This window comes from Falco cherrug, chromosome 5, assembly GCF_023634085.1.
Source record: "Falco cherrug isolate bFalChe1 chromosome 5, bFalChe1.pri, whole genome shotgun sequence".
NCBI lineage: Eukaryota > Metazoa > Chordata > Aves > Falconiformes > Falconidae > Falco > Falco cherrug.
Window position 1 is genome coordinate 22,677,976 of NC_073701.1, and position 12,027 is coordinate 22,690,002.

The following is a 12,027-nucleotide window of genomic DNA, read 5'->3' on the forward strand; positions in this document are numbered from 1 at the left end:
TCACTGCCTCAGAAGAATCATGTCAGAGGTACCTGGAAATCTCTGTCGAGACTGTGGCTCTTGCAGATTTATCAATTTTTCCTACAAAATTTACAATCTAAAGCGGAGGTAAGTCTGTGGTCTAGAAAGTACACTATAAATCATCCCCTGGGAGGCAGGTCTGTTGCTGCGTACAGCCACTCTGAAGAACTTGCATTCTGGCACCATGGAGCCCTCAAGACTCAGCAGGCAGCAGTAGCCAAAGGGGCCGCTTGGCTTATTGCTGTTCCAGTCCTTCTAGTGCTTTCTTTCCAAAGCAGCTGCAATGGCAGACCTGTGCTCCCTGCCTGGAAAAAAGTCTTTGGGGTATTTGGGGAGGGATAAACTTTTGCTTTTCCAAATGAAGTTGCTTTTTATTATTGAGCTTCCCAAAATTATTTTTCTTCTCTATTTGACATAGTGCACATTGCCATTAATGAGTAGTATGGAGTCTCCCATCACTGTCATTTCAATGTCTTCAGCTGCCACTTCAGAAACAAGGAGGAAATACGTTCCCCACCCCTGCACATTCCCACAATACAGCAAGATGCATATAGAGCATAAAATACACCATGGGGAAGGCCATTCTTACCACCTGCATCTGGCCAATTTGGCTCTTGCCTCACACACCCAAAATCTAATTTTTTGGTTGTCTCCACAGCTAACAGTGGGTCAAACTGTCTAGTGTTAATGGCATAAAAATAGAAATCTTCAGAAAGGAGCTTCTGTCCTGCAGATAGCACAGGTGCTCCATGTTTATGTTGGGAGACCAAAAGCTCTGCTAAGAGAGTCACAGGTCTGTGCTGGGAGTAACTGCTCCTATTCCCCAGAGCAAAGACAGACATAAAGAGACAGGCTTCCTCCTGCACCAGGGTAACGAAAACATGTCACTCATCCCTGCTGACACAAAAGCAGTGTTTACTTCCAACGCTGGTAGCAGTAACAAAGGTGTGACATACTGGAGTGCTGGCATGGGTCACAGATACAAAAGGTTATAATCCCCACCAGCAGCAAGGGTCATCCATGGAGTCTGGCAACCACGGCTACAGCTGAACGCTGCTCTTACTTTAGCAAACGCCTTCAGACCCGACAAGCAGCACTTTTATCTGTCTCGTCTGGGTTCCCTTCACAGCACCTTTTGCAGCTATGCAGTGCAATTGTTTATTGTAAATAAAAGTCTGCTGTTCTTTACCTCTGAGCAGGACAGGGAAGGAAGGGAGTTTTAACACTTCCAATGGCAAAATATGTCCCTGGAGGATCACCTGGCTGTATATGGCAAGGGCAGAACCTTGGTCCTACCCTGTAAACCCTCTAGGGAGCTAAAGGAGGTATCAAAAGACTACATCTTGAGAAAAGAGATAGGATTCCCTTCCCTGGCAACATAAAACAAGCCTGTCCTGCTCCTCACTGTATACTGGAGCATTCAACAGTGTTGAATATCTCCAAGGTCCCCTGAAATACTAGGCACAACTTCATCATTCATCACTTTCAGCCTGCCCAGAATATTGTTGCTTTTTAAGTGCAACGTCATGATCAAAGATAAGGAAAACTGTTGTGAAGTTACACAAGATGTCCAGGCTAACACGATCTTGCAGGAAGTTCTGTGGCATATGCCAGGGTAGGTGAGACCTACGCTTCCATGGACAGGAAGGAGGACTAAACCTTCTTTTGCCCCCAAAGGACACAACTGCCCTTGGAACTGGGTTGAATGAGAAGCATACCCCATGAAAAGTCAGCACAGGGGGAAGCTGAGGAGATGGGACACCAACTTACATTTATGCTCTCTGCCCTCTGTACCCTGGTCAGACACAGGGTGATAGGTAGGGGCACCCTCTCCAGCAGACTTTGCTTTTTTCCTTCCTTGGTACAACAGAGCAGCAGGCAGGAAACGTGCCATGCACCCTGGGCTAGCTCACCCCTCCTCTCTTGCTCCAGGCCAGAGTGGAAAGCATGGTTTGGCTCTGCACATTTCTCATACTCCTTCATAACATAAAGAGAGCACAGTGTGGGTTTCCCCCCCCCCAGCAGATGATTTCTAAATGATGCTATGGCTATGCTGTTTCCACAGCTCATCTGAAATCAGCCTACTCTTATATACAGAGGATACAGCCCAGATGGTGGTGCTCACAGCTGTGCACGTCTGACATGAAGGTGAGTAATCTTAGATTTGTGAGCAAGCCACCCAGGTGGCAGGTCTGTCTGGGGGATTGCTTCGAAGGGCGTGAGGGAGAAGCCCACACACCATGAGCAGATTTGATCATCCTTACGATTACCTCCTGGGCACAGACAAGCTTCTTCTATGTTAGAGAGGCAGAGGGAACTTTTTAGGAAAATTTTACACATGCTGCTTCAGGCAATATCTTTTGGCCCGGAATAGCACAATCCATAGGACTTCAAAGCCACCAGTGCACTCAAGAAGGGTGTAAAAGCTACTACAAAAGAGAGCAGAGGAATACAAGCATTTCTTCAAACACAGGGCTGCATGCCGTACAATGTCAGTCAACTGGAAATAAAAAAGTTAGCGCTGCTTAGACACAGTAACAAGGACTAGAATGTAGATACTAAGCAGGATATGCATCTGTCTTAACACAGAGGGATGTTCGTCTTTCTTAACACAGATGCTGGCCTCAGTCTCCCTGGGACTTGCATATATCCGGTGGAAGAGACAGAGCCCTCCGATGGGTTATTCACATTATGGATGTTCAGCACTTACAAATGGGAACCAAGGCACCAAGTCTCCCACTTAGTGACCCAAGTCCCCCATGAGTGGCAAGGACTGTGTTCTCTTTCCTTCCCGAAAGGCATTATGAGTCTTCTGGGTGGTAACAAAAGCAATAAATGAAAAAAACCAATGGATCCTGTTTAAAGGAACCAGAAGCAGGAACCAGAAGCATGCCATGCATCAGTCCATGCCATGATAACCAAGCAAGGAATGTAGGGCAGAAGATGGTACCAGTTTCAGCTTGCATGGAGGTATTGGGAAAGAAGTGACCCCCTGGTATGGGGAAGAAAGACTTACTTAGCATCCTCAGAGTAAGAACTGGTTCAATGTTTCCAAGAGCAGCACTCCCTCATCTTGAATGAAAGAAATGAAGAAGTAGGTGTGTAATTATGTATCATTTCCATTCGTTTTGGTATGGCATATCTGCTCATTTCTGCTAGGTGCAGTATTTTATTTCTCTTGATTTAGCCAACTACATGTATGAAAAGCACATTCATATACTAAAAAGAATAATCAAAACAAAGAAAAGGAATCCCATAACCTGCTGGAAAGAGACATTTTACCCACAGTAAGAAAGAATTAATCATGGACAAAGTGACTTTACCTTACTAAAAGTAAAACAAACAACATAGTGGCCCATATTCCAAAGAAAACAGAATACCTGCACTTTTCCACTACAAAACTAAGCCTAGCTACAAGTACACAGTGCCCCCCAAAGAACAGAAACTTCACAGCACCTTTACGCATTAGCAGGGGAAAAAAACCACCAACCCACGACTCTTCTGGATTGCTTTTGAAAGCAGGGCTTTTATACACTTTTTCTGCAGGGTAACATACGTTAAGGGAACTCTGCCCTTAGGGGTACCCCTTTTCCTGAAGGGCATGTCCTCTTCTCTCGCACAAACTATGGACAGCAGGTGTGTATTTTTTTCCAAACACCCATGTTTTCCATCACCAGCCATGAAAAATTACATGCAATGTAATTAGCAGTGCTCAGAAAATTTGCACACATTCTCAGTTTGGCTTGTTTTGAGAAAAATCAGTGCATTTGCTCAAAAAAATTGCACTGTACATGCTCCTTCTTTGTAAATTTGGCTTTATTTTCAGTATTGTTTTCCAGGCAGAAAAGATGGTTCCATCATCTACTCTTGCAACTGGGTTACAAATTTCATAGCTGCTGGTATGGGTATTTTGAGGGTGAAGCATATTTCCTGGCCTTGATTCTCCTCTCACTTAGACAAGGGTAAACCAAGTGTCAGCCTAATCAAATCAATATTCTCTGACATATCCTATTGTTACAGCAATGTGAGAACCAGGCCCCTTTGTGCTCTGATGCTAATAAACTATTCAGCTTCAGCAGTTTGGCTCAGGCAATGAGCAAAGGTTAGGTCTCAGTCATTAACTTGAATTCAAACGAAAAACACAACTTTACTGGGTAAAATCCATTTAAGTCCTGCACATGCCCATGTTTGCAAACAATACTTTGATCTTTGCTTAGGTCTCCTGTGCAGCTCTGGCTGCTGTAACAGAATTGAACACTTGCAGCTGCTTCTCTAGGGCCACATCCCTAGGGATGGCAAGCCATGGTGAAAGGCACCTCAGGCAACTGAAGGCTGCCCTTACTCAACAAAATCAAGTAGAGATCGTTGGTAGGCTGCTGGCAAGGATACCCAGTTCCACTGGTATTTGTTCCAAACAGTGAATTTGTTACTGTCCCCATTTTATCCATGCAACACATGCATAAGGGGAAGAGCTTGAATGCAGTCACCACGTTCCATCCTGTTTATGCTATATCTTATTGTCATATATACCCTATATCTCCCTCTAGACCCAAGAAGCTCTAACAGGCCACACTGCATGTCTATAGAGAGGACCCAAATTCGCTTTCTGTTTGGTAATGGACTTCAGTTCCGAACAGGTAAAAACCAGAATGATAGAAAGCAAGGAGTATTGCTCTACTTTTAGAGATGGAAAACAAGGTACCGAAGAGATCCACATAGATCCAGCTTAAAGCCACACAGACATTCAGCTGATATTTACGCGGTTAATAAGCCACCCATCATTTAAGACTTCAGTCCAATGTAGACCTGGCTGTCAGCGACTTGCATGACATCATGCAGGCAGTGTCTGGCAGACCCAAGAAAGGAACCCAGTTCTCCATCTCAGTGCAACCCCTATCAAGAGAGGAAACCTCCCACTGAAAGACCAGCTTCACTCACAGCAAGACAGCGGGGCAAGTTGGAGAGCGGAAGGCGGGCAAGGAAGGACTGTGTTAGGCAGGAACAAGCTATGACATTATAGGGGACATAGAGAAAACAGGCAGCAGGGGACACAGAAAAAGTCTGGAGGACAAGACTTGTTAGATACAGCAGCAGACACAGCACTAAGAGGAACGACATGGCAAAAAATGGGAGAGACAAGAGCACCCAGCCCCTACTTTCACAGTCCTATTGCTATTACATGCAGAGGGCAGAGCTGCACTGTCCCAGCTCAGAACAAATCAACCAGCTGCAGTTTGTGCCACAATCTGAGCAAGCACAGACTGTGCAAGTGCTACTAGCACTAGTGAACAGAGTTGTTTAAAATGAGATCTTTAGTGCCCTGCACCATATGCTGTCAGCTTATGTGATGCAATGGCAGAGCCACAGCCAGGAGCCAACTAGAGCAGACTGTGGCTGTGCCAAAGTAACACGACGGTTCTGTGAAAGGAGCTACATGTGAGCCAAAGTACATCCCTCCCTCAATCTTCCAGCCATGCAGTCACTCTGGACAGAACAAGCTTTTGCCACTTCCTTGGAAAACTTCTGCCACCACCACTGACAAGGGATCTATAAGGAAGAGGAGTAGGCATAGCGGACAGAGCCTCCACAGTAGCCCCGGGCATTTTGCTAAGCCAAAACCTCTACCTGCCCTTGGGTTTATCCAGTGGAGGGAAGGGGAACTGCAATATCTGCCTCAGAACAAAAGAAAGAATTAGAAGCAGGAGAGGAAGCAAATGACAAAACGTTAGTAATGCAGCTTATGTAATACCATGGACCAAGTTTGTTAACTTGGATATAAGAGTGCACCAAGTCCCTAACATTCATCTAGCAGCACATACTGCCAAGCCATCTTGTCCCAAAGCTGAGAGGTGTCACTGAAATGATGACTATTCCCTATTGCAACATCGCCTAACAATCTCAGTCAGGATTCAAGTTCCCAGGAGGTGGTCTCTCTGCTTACACCACAGCAGCGGCTTGCAGGAGGCACTGGGGCTGGTGGGATCTCCAGGTACCAAATCATTTGTGCACAGGCGGGACTCCATGCCAGCAATCCTAGGAAAGTATGAACCTGAGCAGGAGTTTCTCTGAAGGATGCAGCATTTAGCGAAATAGCGGACATAGCAGAACATCTGTCAATGCCCCCTCTCATATGGAAAGAGAAGGATAGTAGCTTTTTTGCTAACTATTCAGGCATGACATTTGCTTCTCTCCAAATCTAGACACACCCAGCTTCCTCTTGAGTGCTCTGGGTAATGTCTTCTGACAGGCAATTTCCTGCAGCAGCTTCATTTAAATAAAAGAAATCAAATATGAATTTAAAAAATGGGAGCAGTACGGAAGCCTCCATGCTACGTATTTTGAAATTACGTATCATTCTACATTTCCTACCCTCCAGTATTCCCAGTATGTCTCAATTATTTGTATTGACAAAGTAGCATGACAGAATTTCTCAAGGGGACACTATCAGGGGGCAGCTGGAGTTTTGAACTGCAGACAGCTATGCTATTAGTCTATGTAAGCCATATCACTGGCATAACACATGATGAGGTAACTACAGAAGTATACAGAAAAGAGGAGTAACAGCTCATATGTTTCTCACAGTTCCAGTCTCCAGTTCCTTTGCACTTCAAAATGGCTTTGATTCCAAGAGATCCCTGTGCTTTGCTATGTAAGTGGTGTAGCCACAGTTTATGGCAAAATCAAGGATGATGTAGAGTGTAGCTTTCTGCTTTGAGCACATTATAGCAGTCTACTTTGACCTGCCCTTTGGTCAGAAGGTGAAATTGAAAGTGCTAGGTTTAATTCTCTAGGCAGTGGTCACGCTTACCTGAAAAAAATTACTTTGTGACCTTCTGGCTCTCCCATGATCAGTGTTCATCATATACTCATTAAAATGTCTGATCTCCTGAGTGGCTCCAGTTTCTCTTTGTGCCTTTCCAGAATGACCCATGTTCACCTTCTGTGGCAAGCTCTGAACTCCTGAAATTTAGTGTAACCTCCAGCACATTGATATTTGCGCAGTCAGTGCAAATACCCTATCTTTCTTCCTATTGTTTGAGACAGATGAAAATCACAAAAAAATTCAAATTTTCTTTTGTTCCTTCAAGAACAATTCACATCAACTGAGCACCAAGTGCCAACTGTATGAAGCACACTTGTTATCAATTAGAAATATGTGATACTGGGGGAATAATTTAATCTTTTTCCCATTCAGTCCCTTGAATTTATATTTAAAGTCCTTTTTTAAATGCTTGTAATGATCTTCCCTCCAGTTCCGTTTCAGGAGGAATGGAAATACGATACTAATGCTCCTACTGGGTTTCTGGAATTCTTTTGTAAATCATGGTATCTCCTCAGATACTTCCCCAGATAAGCCATACAATGTCAGGGAAGACTCCAACGCTCCTGTGGTTTTTTGCAGTGGTAACAGTGGACTGTTGGTATAAAGCATGTTCTTTGCCATCATACATGCTGGGTAGCACTATTTTGCTGGTTTATGTTTTACCACAAAAAATTGGCATGAGGATGTCCATGCGATACACATTCAGACTACCCCCTCTCAAAGCAGATCTTGCAGCTGTCTGGATAAAATAAGGAATAAGGTTCTCAGAATACACCCCCCCCCCCAAAAAAAAACAGTCTTTGAAAGGTTGCACTTTTCATATTAGAGATTGAAAAGACATATCTTTAAGGATATTTAGCATTTTATTTATTATTCATTGCATTTTCCTATAAAGGAAATAACTTATTCCTCCATGAAACTCTCCACGTTATCATATGCTACCCATTATTAAGGCTGAACCATTACCACATTCTTCTCATTTCTAATACTCAGTCTCACAAGCAGTTAAGAGCAATTCCCAGAGCTGCAAGTTTAGATACCAATGATGTAAACCAGTCACCAGTGGCTTATGGTTAATATCTTTATTATTTTCAGCCACAAAGACAACTTCCATAAACAAAAACTAATCAATTAACTTCTTCTAAGCACAAATATGGAAAGAATTATGCCTGTCTTTACAAAAGTCTTTGCATCACTGTTAAATGTTTTTGGGTAAAGGAAAGGGATGTCCTTGACAGCATCTACCACATATATTACAGCCATCAAAATAAACATCCATACACCTCGAGTCAGAGCTGCTTCTGAGCATCAGAATGCATGCGTGAATTCCTAACTAATAGCTAGTGTTTGGATTCATTAGAAGAAATATCACAATTTTTACTTTTTCCAGAACTTAGCACACTATAACACCACAAGCAAAAAGAAAAAAAAAAAAAAAAAGTAAAATCATAGTTGATAGGTTTTCTAAGAAGTGGCCTTTTTAAAGAGACTTTAAATTCATCATGGGTCAGAAACACATTCCTGCATTTGGTTGCCATCTTCTGGCATCCAAAGCAAGTCTGAAATGTTCCATATTTGATTGAAAAAACTGACACTTGGCTTATTTAACTTGGCTTCTGAGCAGTTATATACATTTGAATGCTTCTTCAAAATCACAAGGGGTTTCCTTACACAGATGCTTGCAATGCAAACATCAAAGAAACAGCTTGCCCAAGTCCAGCCTGATTGGTGACACTTCCCATTTCTGATCAGATCATGGATAAATTCACCAGTCTTCAATGAGATACCAGATCTATCTGACAGACCCTGAACCAGACTATAAAACAATTAAGCTGCTGACTGCATAACTAGCCAGTAGGATAGCTATACATACGAGAATGTATAGCTTTGTGTTTCAAAGTATTGTCGTTGTGCCTCCAGTGATGTCAGGAACTCATAAAATCAGTGAAAGGATTTGCTCATTCTCCTCAGCCCACATAAGCAGGACTTACTCCCCAGTTTGCACTGTGCTCCACTGCAGAATCCCACGGGCATTCGCTGTGCTCAGTACCTGCCTGGAGCCATGAAATATAAGTAATGCAAAGCCATACTCTACCTCACAGCGGATGTGAACCGTTTCATCCCCTACCCATGCCAGAGGCATGTTAAATACTGTGGAGTGTTAAATACTATTTGCACAATGCTACAATGGAGAAAAATTCTATTCAAACACTTCTCTGGGGTGGTCAAAGTCCAAAATGTCTGCTTCATGGGAAATTCAAACATTTCAGGACTATCCTTGAGTTCATTATTTAATTGGAAGGAAGAAAAAAATTCTCCAAGTAAATGAAATTTCAGATGTAACTTTTCTTGACAACGTCAAGGATGTCTTTTCTAATTCCCCACTGAGCTTTATCTTAAAAGATCAGAAAGAGGTAAACGCCAGAACAACATGCTTCAACTGCTCTCAAAATTTCTTCAATAATGTTTAATCAAAAGGAGACAAAAATCAACTCCTGTGAAATACATTCCAGTGAAATTCAGAAGATCTGTAAAAAGAGACTCTAATTAAAAAAAATTTAGATCCTGCAATAATATTATTTATTCAATGTTTATTATCATGGTCTCTTTTGGAAGTCACCAAGGATATGTGAAGAAGCACAGAGAAATATCTAGAAGAGTGTTTAGCTTAAGCCTTTTAGTACAGCAACCAATTTCCCCATTGCTTTTTCAACTTATCTTCCAGATTAGTTGTGATTGATTATAAAAGTCATACAGTACAAGTTCTGGCTTACGAACATGGACTTCATACACTCAGAAGGATTAACAAAAGACATTTTGATTCATTTTCTCCAAGAGAGTAATTTTTTTATAACCTCTCTGTACAAATTCAATCAGGAAAAAAAATATATTGGTGGCTACATACTGCAACAGTATGGGAAATTGGACCGCTTATTGTTTCAGGCCCAGGCCACCCAAGATTTGAGAGGATTTGGCAGCTTTCATAATATATCACATGAGAGACTGGTTTGACAGACAAACAAAACAAAAACAACCCAGATGGCTGTGCTTCCCTCAGCTACAAGGCAATGCCATCAGAGAGATCTTTACTCACATAGAAGCATTTTAATTTTAAAAAGGTCAGATATTTTTCAAATATCTACCTTTCCAAAAAGTCTTTGCGTTGATTCTAGTTTGACCAAAAATCATGTTTTCCTCAGGTTTTCCTTAGGCAAATTTATGTAAATCCAACAGAAAAATCTTAAAGAAAAAATCCAAACAATCCAAACCACACAAGATCTCTCTCCAGCCTCTTTTTCTTGTTTTTCTCCAATATTAGATGCAGGAATGCATAAATGCTGCAAGTACATAATTTGTTGTGCTAATCCAAGTATTTGGATAGTTCAGTCATCAACCCATCTCTCAATTTCCTGGTTTTCCTGTCTTGTTATATTGATTTTTCTCTTATTATAGGGCTGCGCATTTTAGCTATATTTTATTCCCTCTAATTAATTCATAAAGAAAAACTATGAGATGAGCATCCAGAAAAGTACTGAAAAAAAGAGTCCACTATTTTCCACAATATTCCCTGGTAATAACTGTTCTGACTTTCAATGCCAGTTTGCTTCCTTGGCTTCCACTCAGCTTCAGTGCATCCTCCCTGTTTGAAGTCATGTACCTTTACAAGCATCTTTTTCTGCCACACTGCTACAGGCTCAGATCCAGACTCTGGGCAGCCCTTATGTATACACAAAGCTGGAAGGCCTGGAACACGGCCTCAAAAGGAGATGGCATTTTGACTCAGAGTAACAACTTTGGTACATGACCACATGCCAAAAGCAATGCCTTACCCATAGCTATCTGTTCCGAAGCACAGATTTTACCCATTCCTGATTATTTCTAAACAGTACTGGCAATTTACGCACAATGGTGCTTTCCAAACATCATTACTGATGTTTCCTATTTTTTCCTGGAAAAAAAATTGCACAAACTGTATCCATCCACGTGTCCACAGATACGCTCTCTAACCTGACTTTTCATTCCTCTTTCTTTGTTACCTTTCCTGGCTTAATAGCTTGTTAATATTCCTAAACAACCACTCTCTATGGAGATAGAATCATCAGGGTTCCCATCAACATAAATCACTCCTAATCTTTGTTTAGTTTGTACAGCAATCAGGAATATGAAGTTTACATGTAATATGACCAGGGGTGCATGGATGGAAAAAGACTTTTACAAAACCTTAGCACCACTAAAGCTATGGAAAACATCTAGACTATTTTGAAATTAAACTATGTCCCGCCCTTTATATTACTGTCATGATGTGTGCAGCATGGGCACAGGAGTTAATCTGGGTCCTGGGATTTGTGGAAAAGTAGATGACAGGTGCAGATGGCCCAGTCATTAAGTTTTCAGAGAGCAACAGCTGTTGTTAAGAGCTGCTGTCCCTATGTCTTAGCCCCAAAGAATCTGCTGGCCTACAGCCCTTGACTTAATAATGACAAAGCTCCAAGGAAGAGTTGCAGGCTGGAGCAGGCTACCATGATCAATCCCCAGGGGAGACAAACTGTTAAAAGGAGAAACCACTACCAGAAACTAACAGGAATCAGGATAGAGAAGGAAGAGAAAGGAGGTGGACACCCTACCTGGAGGGGCCTGTCAAGTGGCATGAGGAAATTGTATGTAGGTTTGCAAAGCAGTATTTTCTTTTTTTCTGTAGTTGTGCATCTACCATGAACTGTGCCCATGAGTACAGCGCACACGCGGTTTGAAAGTGCCTTTGCAAAATACCCGTGTTTCTTGCTTTCACCATTCATCATGAAGGCTCCACAGGACTACAAAGAACAAGAGTAGAGATAGGGAGATGGCATAAAGAAGAGAGATGAATTTGTACAAAATTGGAGGAAACTACACGTCAGAGCCATAGCTCCCCGGAAGGGGACAAGAGACAGATCCCAAACCCCAGAAACTTGCTGAGAGGCCACATGTACACATACAACCCAACAAATCTGAACGTTACCCAGGATGAGCAAGTTTAAATGGGCTGCTGAAGCTCAATATAACAGCTAGAGCAGGTCAGTTACTGAGAACTACCTATACAGTGTAGCAGTGTACAGTGTCTCCAGTGGGTACAAGCAAGCATTTGCTAATATAGCCTTAGACCTTATATACAACAGGGGTAAATCAATCAAGTCAAGCAATTT